The sequence below is a fragment of the Miscanthus floridulus genome, chromosome 16 (genome assembly GCF_019320115.1).
Source record: "Miscanthus floridulus cultivar M001 chromosome 16, ASM1932011v1, whole genome shotgun sequence".
Classification (NCBI taxonomy): Eukaryota; Viridiplantae; Streptophyta; class Magnoliopsida; order Poales; family Poaceae; genus Miscanthus; species Miscanthus floridulus.
Genome location: NC_089595.1, coordinates 61,851,711 through 61,864,656, shown reverse-complemented (window position 1 = coordinate 61,864,656; position 12,946 = coordinate 61,851,711). Strand labels below are relative to the sequence as shown.

The following is a 12,946-nucleotide window of genomic DNA, read 5'->3' as shown; positions in this document are numbered from 1 at the left end:
TGCCACGTCCCCATGATTTCCAGAGGGACGCCTCCTAAGAGACCTATGTGGGGAAATGGGCCGCTAAAACCAACACTTCAGCTTCGCCGAGAAGGAACCCATCTCTGTAATCATGGAAACCGTGGGGCCTCATGGTCCAAAACTTGACATACTATCACTCGAGCCGGTGTAGGCGAGTGATCTGATACTCAGAATGAACACTCGACCTGGCTCACCACCTCAGCAGGTGTAAGCGAGAGTAATTCATTCGCTATCGACCCTACGACTCTAGAGTCAGGGGGTATTCGGGAGCGTCACTAGTCTAACTCTAAAACCTCTAGCACTCAGTGTCACATAAATCTCCCAATACTCGGATGAGCTCGAAGTACCTTATTTCAGTGGATGTGTGCCCATTTGGGGCAAACCAGAAAACTACTTGGCCCATGGCTGTAACCAAAGTACAAGCTCCTAGAATCTAGAAAAAGAGTTTTATGACGTGCCCCCACTGGTCTGGCTTTGTCCTACCACTTCCATTTAGTGAAGTGGATGTTCACTCGTTCTACCCATTATCAGCTCGAAGAGTAGCACACGCAACTGCCGACAGCTGCACACGCATTCGTTACTTGCCCACAGTATTGTTCGCACCGGGATACTGTTATATTGCCCTTAGGGCTCTAGGACGATGTCCTTACTCTTCAACTAAGCAAGGCTCATGACAATTCGTACCCCGTTGCTTAATGGGTCTCGAAGAAAAACATGATGTCCTTAGTGCTTGATAACAAAATGACCTTCAATAGGTCACCCTAAAAATCAACTTGCTTAGTGACGTGAGGGCGATGGAGGTGCACCTACCCCATCCTCATTATTATTTTACAACTAGGACTTAATGAAGCGCAACCACTATTTACATGTCGGTATATGTCGAGAACTAACTTCTCGAGTATAGCAGTATTTCTACCCTAACCTGGCATCCACGATGTCCTAGAAGCTACGCTTTCGGTTATCAGGTACACCATCCGAACACGGCATTGACAATGTCCCAAGGGCTATGCCTAGGAAACTACATTTCCTGATATGAGGTGAACCACCTGAGCCAGACACTCATAGCTACCAGGGGGCAACATCCCTTGATGTATGGTCTACAACCGCGATACTTGATGCTTGAAGAAGATTCTCGTTACCTGAGAAATGCTTTTGGCACTCGAACAGCAACAAACTAGCTCCCTAATACTTGGGAATATCTACTTGCACTGCTCAAGACTTCGGCACCCAAAGATGCTCACTACGTACTCGTAGTACGCAGAACACAAAGGGGAGACTACGATGTCCCGAGGGCTTAAAGCTACATGCAAGCTTATCATTAAGTCCTACGGGGGCTACTGTCAGATATATGGGTCAAGAGTACCTACACCACCCATACATGTGACTACCACCAAGCTATTGGCCCAGTAGCCATCAAGGAGGAGGCTCGCAAGGGCTAACGCGATCAACCAACATGGAGATCAAGGCAAACCAAGGCGGGTCTATCTGGACGATAGCTAGGATCAATCTGTTACACGCATCATGTAATAAACTAGGAACACAATCTATTAGCCCAATCACCCTCTCTATAACCCTACCTCTTCTGCCTATAAGAAAGGAGGGTAGTGACCTCAGGCTCGGGAACCAATCTTTCACCTATTCCATCTACCTCGTAGCTAGGAGCAATAGCCCCTGTAATTGAGCATACGAATGCAAGAGCAGCCTCACCACTGGAGTAGGGATTAGCACGCACCGCACCCTGAACTAGTATAAATCCTTGTGTCTCATGTGCTATCATCTGATTTTGTCTACGCGATCATGTTCCTAGATATTGCTAGAGCAAAACAATCCGACACTTAGCTTGTTCTAAGATCAAATCTCTCAAGGATGGTTGTTTGGAATTATAGTAATTACCTGGGTACTTACCTTGGTAATTTGACCGTTGTGGTTGCCATCCTTGCCTTTGTTGTTGTGGAACAGAATTGTTGATGACAATGCTCACATCCTCTTGAGATTATGGGAAATCAACCCCCAAATATTCTCCACATATGTTTTGGGCATTGTAAGCATCTTGAGATTATGGGAAATCAACCCCCAAATATTCTCCACATATGTTTTGGGCATTGTAAGCATCTTGAATGGCCTGATGATCTTTCTTATAATTGGCTCGTTGTTCAAGCCAATTCAATAGTACGTCCATCTTGGTTGACAGTGCACACCTCTTTTGGTACTTCTTTACTCTTACTGCATGTCTGAATACTTCCCTGAGACCAGCCTTGATTAGCGGCTATCTTTTCCATAAGAGTTTTAGCTTTGCCAAGAGTGAGTGACATAAATGCTCCTCTAGCAGTTGCATCTAGTTGTTCATGAGCTTTCTGAATTAATCCATGGTAGAAGCCTTGCATGAGCAACCAATCTTCCATTCCATGATGAGGACAATCTGAAATGTATTCTTGAAAACATTCCCATGCCTCTAGAATGGTTTCTCTTTTTTGTTGCTGGAAGTTGGAGATTTTCCCTCTTAAGGCATTGGTTTTGCCTTTAGGGGAAAACTTTGCTAGGAAGGCCTTTGAACATTTTTCCCATGTGTTGATATCATCTTTGTTGGTGTAGAACCACTACTTCACCCTTCCCACTAGTGAGAATGGAAACAAGCATAGTAGTATGATATCTTAAGCGACGTCCTTGATGGTGATCGTGCTACTAATCTCTAGGAAATTCTAAAGATGAGCACTAGCATCTTCATGTGCCTTCCAACTGAACAGGTAGCATGCACCATGTTGATGAGGCTTGGCTTGAGCTCGAACTCAAGGTTGTTGGTTTTGAGTGTTAGTCCAGTGCGAATGTTCTCAGTGCTTGGAGCAGAGAATTCTACGTCTTGTCAGCCATAGCTTCAGAAACTGGTGTTGAGCTCCCTCTTGATTGATTTGATTCTGATTGATGGAGATTGTAGGTGAATCACAACCAATCCTACAATACCCTATATAAGATATGAACAAAGACAAACAAGGGTAAGCCTGCTAAAGCATAGGTGCTTAGTTATGATTTCATCAATAAGTATTTATTTGATGAATTCTCTTAGCCTTGTGCCCTTCCCCGGCAATGGCGCTAGAAATACTTACTGACATTTATTAGCATCATCCTTCACTAAGTTGTCATCTCTAGCAATGATGTCAGAAATGCATTGTTGGTAATTATTGAGAACACTTGTAAATTTATATATTAAATATCCGCAAGCACACAAATAATATACCATTGTAGCATTTCACCCGGGAGTATACCAGGTATTGTTATTTATATTTTTTCCACAGGGTGGAGCGATGGGGTGGCAAGAGATATTGACAAATATTCATACTTATGATAAGATCATTAACTTTCATGCATTAATAGGGTAAGCCAAATGATAAATAAATGGTAAGTGTAAGGCACTAATAATATTTCAAAGATAGAAACAGATACTCATGAATGTAGTATGGCTAGGCAGGAGATTAATTAAGAGAAAAGATTCCTAAGTCATTCCTTATTTACTAAGTCATTTGTACACTCTAGTATATATATGTCGACACAGAAATTTTGTCCCATGCCGAGGACACACGCAGTAAGCCGGAAGGGTCTGCTCGATGGAGCTGTAGATCCGCCTAGCTTTAGCGTAGGGATAGTCGATCCTGCGTACTCCCCCCGAGACGTGCCAGTCAATTTGACCCTATAATTGACAAGGAGAGAAAGCTTATCACTAATTAAGGGCAGAACTTGCTGGTGTTGCCAGACAGTCCCGAATGTGTGGCTCTGAGAGCCGATATGAAAGGAGATCGACTAAACAGTCGATTCCAGCATATTCATGAGAATAAATCGGTTAAAGCTCATTGGGTTGTATAAGAAGAATCGGTTATCATTCAAGATAAATATCGTTATTTGAATAGATATTAATCAATGGTAATAAGATGTCAACAATGATTGGTTTATGCTGAGCCAATGATTACAAGCAACCAAACCCCTTTTATATAAAGAAACAATTCAACACCATTTAACCGTTTAATAAAGATAAATCTAATAAACATGTTAGATCTCATCTATCACTATGACTAGTGGGGCATGAGGTAGAATCATGCAGGCCATAGAAATAACAATAGACTCAACAACCCTAACTCATTACTAATATCAGTGGGGCACGAGGCAGAATCATGCAGGCCGTAATACAATAATAAGATCATGGGGCTAACACATCTTTCAACCTATCTTTACTTCAACGGTCTCGTGATGTGAACTGCTCGTGAAAGCAATCGATATCGGCTAAAACAACTGATTCGGGCATAGCGCACAGTTAAAGTCAAGCCTTATCAGGGATAGATCTACCGAATAACGATCCTCACTTCATGGTGCAAATAGTGGGGTGTGAGGAAGAATCACACAGGTCATGATAACGGGCCATGGAACGATTTTTGCTAGCCAATAAATCTACTCAAGACGCAACATGCTTTAACCGCACGCTATGCACGATCAAGATTGATGTTAAACAGCCGATAAAACAACTTATTAGGATTCATCTTCAAACCATGCTTCCTCGTGCATTCCAGAGTCTCACGCAAGTCAGCCAGGTGTTCTTTATACCCTTTGGATTTTATCATCACATCATCGATGTAGATCTCAACAATCCTGTCGATCAACTTATGGAAAATGTAATTCATCGCCCTTTGATAAGTTGCACCAGCATTCTTCAGACCAAAGGTCAGCACAACCCACTCGAATAGACCGATTGCGTCGGGGCACCTAAAACCGGTCTTTGCTATGTCTTCCTCAGCCATGAAAATTTGGTTGTACCCTACATTATCGTCCATGAAGCTAATAACCTTGTGCTCGGCTGCTGCATCTACTAACATATCAGCTATCGGCATTGGATAACCGTCCATAGGTGTGGCTTTGTTTAGATCCCTAAAATCAATGCAAACCCTCAATTTTCCATTCTTCTTATATATAGGGACACCATTCGATATCCACTCTTCATATCGGCATGGTCGGATAAATTTTGCTTCCAGTAACCTTTCAGTCTCCTTTTTGATATCATCAAGCACATTTGGGATGAATCTCCTCGAAGCTTGTTTAAACGGCTAATACCCAGGTTTGATTGGCAACCGATGTTCAACAATTGACCGGTCTAAACCAGGCATCTCATAGTATTCCCAAGCAAAGCAGTCTTTAAATTCCTTTAATAAATCAATTAATTCCCGCTTATACTCTAGATCCAACTTAGCACTTATGTATGTTGGCCTAAGTCTATCTCTAGGACCAATATCTACTTCTAATTCATCAGCCGACGTGAAGTCATGTCCTAGTTTGCCATCTGTACCATCTATTGGATTATCCATTAATACAAATTTTCAAAGTCGACTGCTTGGATCGGTTGTTGGCTTTCACCATTGACTCTGAATTCTGATGGCAACAGAAAAGCCATTCGGATATTAGCCGATGGTTGCTTTCTATCGGCTATTTGCTTGGTACGCCATACTTGAGGTTTACCAGATGCCTGAGCTTGTTCCATCTCTTTATTCCTTAGCCGTTGCACCCTTCTCTTCTGGCTTCTTGTTAAACCTCCTAGACACCATTGGCCCTCCTGCCAAACATATTTTCTTTCATTGCCTTTCTCTTCATGATCAGCCCAGTCCTAGTCAACAACTCTTTTTCGAAGCCGATCATGAACACTTTTATTTTTTAAGCACCGATCCATGTTATTATGATGATATGCATCTTGAACAGGGATAGACTGGCGGCTAGTTTGAGACTGCCTATACTCTCGATATTGATTGCAACATTCTGGACAGTCATGTCTGGTAGGCAACATCAAACCTTCATTCCAGCAATGTCTGAAGAAAGGACAATTCCAATGTAATTTGGCTTGTTTCCTTTCGTACCTCTCTTCTTTCAATTGATGCTGGTACACTTGATCCTTTAACCAATGCTGATAATCCTTTTCTTTCTGCCGCTGCCACTTATTCAACAGAATCCGAGATGTAACCCGTGACTTTGTCGTCTCTGCTTTTGACGTCTCTCCCTGCTCGTATCGGCTCTTTTACTCAGCACGACGTCTCCTAATCTCTCTGTACTCATCAGCCGATATTTGCATTTTGGAATCGACTGTTCCAGCTTCTTTTGATTTGGTTGATGTTAGGACCTTAGTTTTTCCTTTGAATAGCCCAACATCAACCATGTTTTGATCTCCTAGGAAAGGATTATCATCAACTTTCATTTTTCAAGGTGTATCAAATTTGAGCCTCCCCTGCTGAATAACCCTCTGTATATGCTATCAGAAAATTCTACATTCGTTGGTGGAATGAGAAGTAGCACTATGGAATTTGCAGAACTTCTTATTCTTTAATTGATTAGGGGGCAACATGACATGACCATTGGGCAACATAATCTACCCTTTCTCAAGTAAGAAATCGAAGAGCTTGTCTGATTTGATGACATCAAAGTCATAGCTCTCCTCAACTCCTCTTCCCCAAGGATTTGGCACCATCACTGTCTTTTTGCCCCAATTCCATTCAGCCGCAGCAACCCCTTCTTCGTCTTCATAGCCGTCATCGACCGAGTATGGCTCATAAGCTTCGGCTACTATGGTACTCTTCTAGAACTAGGTATCTCTGCGCATACTTTGGAATTGGCTATTGAGTGCTGCTACTTGTTGAGCCAATTGACCCAAGTTGTCAAATTCTTGTCCTAGCAGCTTTTCTTTCCACATTGGCAGCATTCCTTGAATAGCTAAAGTAGCTAGTTGATCATCGGCCAAGTTTAAGGAGAAGCACAAGTTCCTAGTTTCTTGAAACCTCTGAAGAAATTCAGTGCCCGATTCATTAGTCTTCTATCTTATAGTTGTGAGATCGGTAATCTTCTTTTCTCTAGTCCTAGTGTAAAAATATGTATGAAACTTCTTCTATAGGTCAGCCCAATTGGCAATGGAATTGACTGGCAATGATAAAAACCAAGTGAAGGCTGGCCCTGATAAGGACAGAGAGAAGAAACAAACTTGATCGGCATCCTCAACTGATGCTTCGCCCAATTGTGTAAGATATCGACTGATATGTTCTATCGTGCTTATACTATCTTGGCCAGTGAACTTAGCGAATTCTGGGAGCCTATAATTTGTTGGAAGAGCGACCAAATCATTCCATTCTGGATATGGGCATTTATACGAAAAGGTCAGCCCTTTTGGCTTCAGATAGAACTGATTCTTCATCATCTCGGTCACCCTCAGCAGTAATTCATCAGCTTGCGGATTTGGATTTCTTTGCGCCTGCTGACCCATTTGTGGATTGAAATCCCGTGTACCTTGGAATCCTAGATTTGGCATCATGTGAAGGGTGTTATAATCCGTGCCATAGTGATACCCTTGTGGACTCTCGATCTGCTAGGCCCTTTGCTAGCTTGCTGCTTGAAGTCTCTGATTAGAGACATAAGGATCTATATCTCTACGGATCCTTTGAATTGATGGTGCTATTTTTTGAGCCAACGATGGTATGTGGCCTGATATACCAAAATTGATCACCTGGTTCTGACTTTGTCCCGTCGGCTATTGCATATGCTGTACTGACAGTCTAGGATTGTACTGTATCTAATTTGCAGTAGTTCCTTGAGCCTGTTTAGATGAACCCTAAACTGTCTAGACATCACCACTACCAGCTGGTGCTGCTTCTTGATAGCTGGTACTGACTTGATTAGTCCCTTGGGTCGATGGATCTGGAATGTTGTAACAAGCCAGTCTGCCTTGACCAACTGGAAATCCATGAATCGCCTCTCTCATGGCGTTGTGGAATATATCCACGGAAGCTTCGTTATGGCTTGATATGGCATCACGAACAGATTTGTCTACAACTTCCTTAAAGAAACTCCTATCTTCATCTTCAGTTGTATCTGTTTGCCCATGTAGTAGAACTCTTGGTAGTGGAAATTTCTGAACAATTGTGTTGTCACGTGTTTTGGTGTAGGACAACAAACATTTGTTCTAAAAGTCTTCTATAGCTTTGCTGATGATACCCTTATCCCCATCAAGTAGATCTTCATAATGCAACATAAGGATGTCGTTGTTGTTGTGAACCACCATGATGATTGTGGGGTCCCACCGAGCGTGTCAGAAATGTGTGTCGACCCAGAATTTTCGTCCCGTGTCGAGGACACACGGAGCAAGACGAAAGGGTCTGCTCGATGGAGCTATAGATCCACCTAGCTTTAGCGCAGGGATAGTCGATCCTACACACTCCTCCCAAGACGTGCTAGTCAATTTGACCCTGTAATTGACAAGGAAAGAAAGCTTATCAGTAATTAAGGGCGGAACTTGCTGGTGTTGCCAAATAGTCCCAAATGTGCAGCTCTGAGAGCCGATATGAAAGGAGATCGACTAAACAGTCGATTCTAGCATATTCATGAGAATAAATCGGTTAAAGCTCATTGGGTTGTATAAGAAGAATTGGTTATCATTCAAGATAAATGTCGTTATTTGAGCAGATATTAATCAATGGCAATAAGATGTCAACAATGATTGGTTTATGCTGAGCCAATGATTACAAGCAACCGAACCCCTTTTATATAAAGAAACAATTCAACACCATTTAACCATTTAATAAACATAAATCTAATAAACATGTTAGATCTCATCTATCACTATGACTAGTGGGGCATGAGGCAGAATCATGCAGGCCATAGAATTAATAATAGACTCAACGACCCTAACTCATTACTAATATCAGTGGGGCATGAGGTAGAATCATGCAGGCCGTAATACAATAATAAGATCATGGGTCTAACACATCTTTCAACCTATCTTTACTTCAACGGTCTCATAATGCGAACTGCTCGTGAAAGCACTCAATATCGGCTAAAACAACCGATTCCGGCATAGCGCACAGTTAAAGTCATGCCTTATCAGGAATATATCTTCTGAATAACGATCCCCACTTCATGGTGCTAATAGTGGGATGTGAGGCAGAATCACATAGGCCATGATAACGGGCCATGGAACGGTTTTCGCTAGCCAATAAATCTACTCAAGACACAACATGCTTTAACCGCATGCTATGCACGATCAAGATTGATGTCAAACAACTGATAAAACATAACTTATCATTTAATGTACATATTAGATCAGTTTTAGATTAACAAACGATGTGCTAAACAAGATATAAGGCCGATCTAGATCAACCCAATCGGGCAGAGTGATATTACTGTAATTTTGATGAATAATGAAAGCAATAAGCAATATCAGTAACTTAATGAATCTACCAAAGACTACCATTCTAAGGTAGAGCCGATAACTTAACCTTGATCTAGTTCATGCAGTGGGGGTCGACCGGATCGATGCAGTCATACTTAAACTAGGCAAGAATCGATAACTAACTTATACCAGAGTCGCAATGGAGGTCGACCGGATCGATGCAGCCGTATGAATAGAGGTATAAGCCATGACGGTACTTACAACAAGCAGTGGAGGTCGACCGGATCGATGCAGCCGTACTTGTTGAAGAACTCATCGAGATCTACTCCTACTCCTAAGGGGTGGCTAGAGCTGAAAAAGTAAATGACTTGTATATTGGATTGATTGTTGTCCTTTTACAATAGCCGGGGTTTGATATTTATACCCAGGCCCTGTGCATGACTCCTGTCTAAGCATGCCTCATTACAATTTTTGAACCTAGAGAAAACATTCCTAATTTAAGATAACTTGGACTCTAATCTTTCCCTTTTTGTAGAGTCCAACATGTCTCGTCCTGGCGCTGATCATAACCTGTCATTATCCGCTGGCACTATCTAAAGAAAGCTGATTCTTATTTCGCGTTCGAATCAGCTGGTTCTGATTATGCAATTGATTCCTTGATGACATAATCTTGGGAGCTTTCGAGTCCCTGTGACCCTTCTTCCAAATTTTGGTGTAAACAATTGTAGCACCCGGTTTTAAAGACAAACCCAAATACACACTATATGTGAGCCCAGGAAGTCAAATCTCACATATAGCCACAAATAAGGGTAATATCAAGAGACAATACTTATTACATAACGTATTAGTAAAAGGAATATAACCTAAGAGTATAGACAGCGAAAAGACGACTCTGATCTTCAGGCGAAGACTCCAAATCCACAGGGACGATTGACTGGTTGACCACAAGCCTAACTCCTCCAAACCAGCTATCTAGTACCCATCTGAGATTTTTATCCAAAGTATAGAAAAGAAAAGCAAGCATAAGTACATGTCGTACTTAACAATTATATCATGGGGTTCATGAGGCTCAAAAGGCTGACACTAGTTTACTGCGATTAGCTTTAATAGGTCATCTTTTTAAGCAATTTAGTGGCAAAGAATTTATCATTCCCATAAACACATGATCAGGTAAACATGATTAATGAATAGCATAAACAATTGATTATTAGCATCATCATTAGCCATTAATGATCATCTATTCCATAAAGGTCCAAGGACACTCATGACCGTGAGCACGGCTGTTATAACAGTTTTACACTCTACAGAGGTTGTACACTTTCACTATGAGTCGTGATTTACCCTTTCGCCCGAGGTAGCTAATCTCTTGACCCACTTCTAAGGAAGCTCGGCAGGGTTCACTATAAAGCCTTTTAAAGGTTCATCTAACAAGTTAGGGCCGCTAGGCATATGTGGCCCTTCTCTAGGAGTGGCATGCGTGGGCACGCAGCACGGTACACACATTCCAGCAGAAAAGGAAACATACCCTCTTGCGCCATAAAGGTAAGCACTAACAAGCTAGAAAAGGTCCTCATACAGAGCTAAAGCTAGAGCCATATAGCCCTCGTAGTTGTACTGTAAGTCCTAGATGATCGCTTACAGATAAGTCCTTAGGGAGAGGAATCTAAAGCATTTAGAAAGTAGCTAAATACTCCAGCCCCCTGTTTCCATGTTGCTAAAAAGTCATGTTTTAATGTTTATTGCATATACCATTAGTCAAGTTACAAAATCATGGTTTTGATTAAGCACTAGCAAAAACTACCCAGTGCAATAACCCAAAGGTATCAAGGTACAAGATATCAAATATCTAGGATATCCTTATTGGCAGTAAGGTAGACACATGCAATATGAATTAAGTGATTAAATGTGAATAGGTAACAAGGATGGTCCCATGCTATACTTGCCTTACACACCGATCCTTCGGTAAGCTTTAATCTTCAATGTCCTTCTTTTTTTGGATCTCCACGTGTATCTCACCGACTAGACGTAATCGTAGAACACTACACAAACATCCATACACATACATGCATAGCATACAATTGCATCTATATCAGAACGGTACACCAATCATAGAAAAATAAGTAAAAGAGATCGAAACACGATTCTACGCATCGCTACGAACACACAGTCGCGAGAGGCACGCTAATCGGAGCTACGGGTGAAACGATACAACTACCGAGAGATTTGCATTATACGTGAAAAAGAAAACTATAGGCTTCATTTATTTTAACTATATAAATTCATATATATAAGATATTTTATAAATAATATAGATTGAATTAAGTCAATTTTATATTTGAATTATAAAACTAAAGTAAAACAAATCATATTTTGTTTATAAAATCCAGTTGCATAACTGTTAATCAAGATATGATTTAAACCATGTTATTTCATAAATAACAATATAGTAAACACTATTACTAACACGTGGATTTCATCGCTATGAATCTAACGTAACTTGAACGGACTATTTTGGAGTTAAAATGAATAAGTTATGATTTAAACAAGTTTTCCTATAGTTAAATAATAGATTAAATCTACCCATGAATTTTAGATATTGAAAACATGCCTAATAGTACTATAAACATGTAGAAAACGTAAATACGGTCCTAACGCAATTTGAACGGGTCAAATCAGACTTAAAATGCAAAAGTTACGCATGAAATAAGGTTCAATGGCATTTCTGTAAATAACTCGAACTCATTTTTGAATTAAAACAATTAAAAATATGAATTTACACGTCTATTGGACTGCGCATACTATTTTTGGAAAACACAGGGACCTAAACGAATAAAAATAGGACTAAATTGTATTTAATTCGAACTGCTATGGACTGCGGGTTGATTCACGAAAACTAGAAGGGTTTTTTTGTAAAAAGGGCATGGCTTCACTATGGTTGACCACGGCTGCTGACTGGGCAGACACGTGGCGCGCTCCGGTTGGCGTGGTGCACCACGTGGCATGGGCCAGCACTGACGTGGCACCACGGACTGGGTGCATGGGTCCATAGTGGACCGGTCATGATCCAACCGGTATCATCTAATCCTGACCGTCCAGCGGGATCCGACGGTGCAAGCGTGACAGGTTGACCTCCGACGGCAGCACAGTGGCTCCGGTGAGCTCTCCATTGCCGGCGGCGAGGCAGCACGGCGGCAGACGCCGATACGGCGACTCCGTCCACCCCAGACCAGGCCGAATGCATCTATGTGAAGCATGGAACCTCACGAACTCACTGGGGTACCTAACGGGGACGAGGAGCACGTCGGGGCAATGGTCCACGGTGGCGCCATGGCCGGCGGCTCGGGTGCTCAGTGTTACGGTGTTCTAGGGCACTAAATGATGAACAAATGGCACGGGTTGACGGAGAAGCTCACCATGAGGTTAGCAGTGATGGTCACGGCGTCCGGGAAGGTCTCCAAGGCATGATTCGTCATCGACGGTGAACTGGAGAGAGAGAGAATGCGCGGGTGAGGGGAAGTCCAATCAAATCGAGACCAAAACGTAAAATTAGAGTTACCTATGGGCGCGGGGGAACAAGGCAAAGCTTCGGGACAGGTCAGCGTCGTTGATAGCGCTCGGGAATGGGGGATTCACCGGTGGTGGTGAGAATGAGCTCGAGCGGATAGGAAAGGGAAGAAGAAGACGCTCGATACGGGTTTTATAGGCCAGGTGGTGCTGCGTAGATGGAAGGGGAGCGGGGCGCTCGCT

The 12,946-nt window shown here is 42.1% G+C and overlaps 1 non-coding gene across 1 annotated transcript; it reads left to right on the top strand.

Annotated features, from left to right (window-relative positions):
• Positions 1-2,421: 2,421 nt before the first annotated feature.
• LOC136514703 (small nucleolar RNA R71) lies at positions 2,422-2,529 on the top strand. The gene has a single exon (XR_010773842.1). It is a non-coding gene; the product is annotated as a small nucleolar RNA R71 (small nucleolar RNA).
• The last annotated feature ends 10,417 nt before the right edge of the window (positions 2,530-12,946 follow it).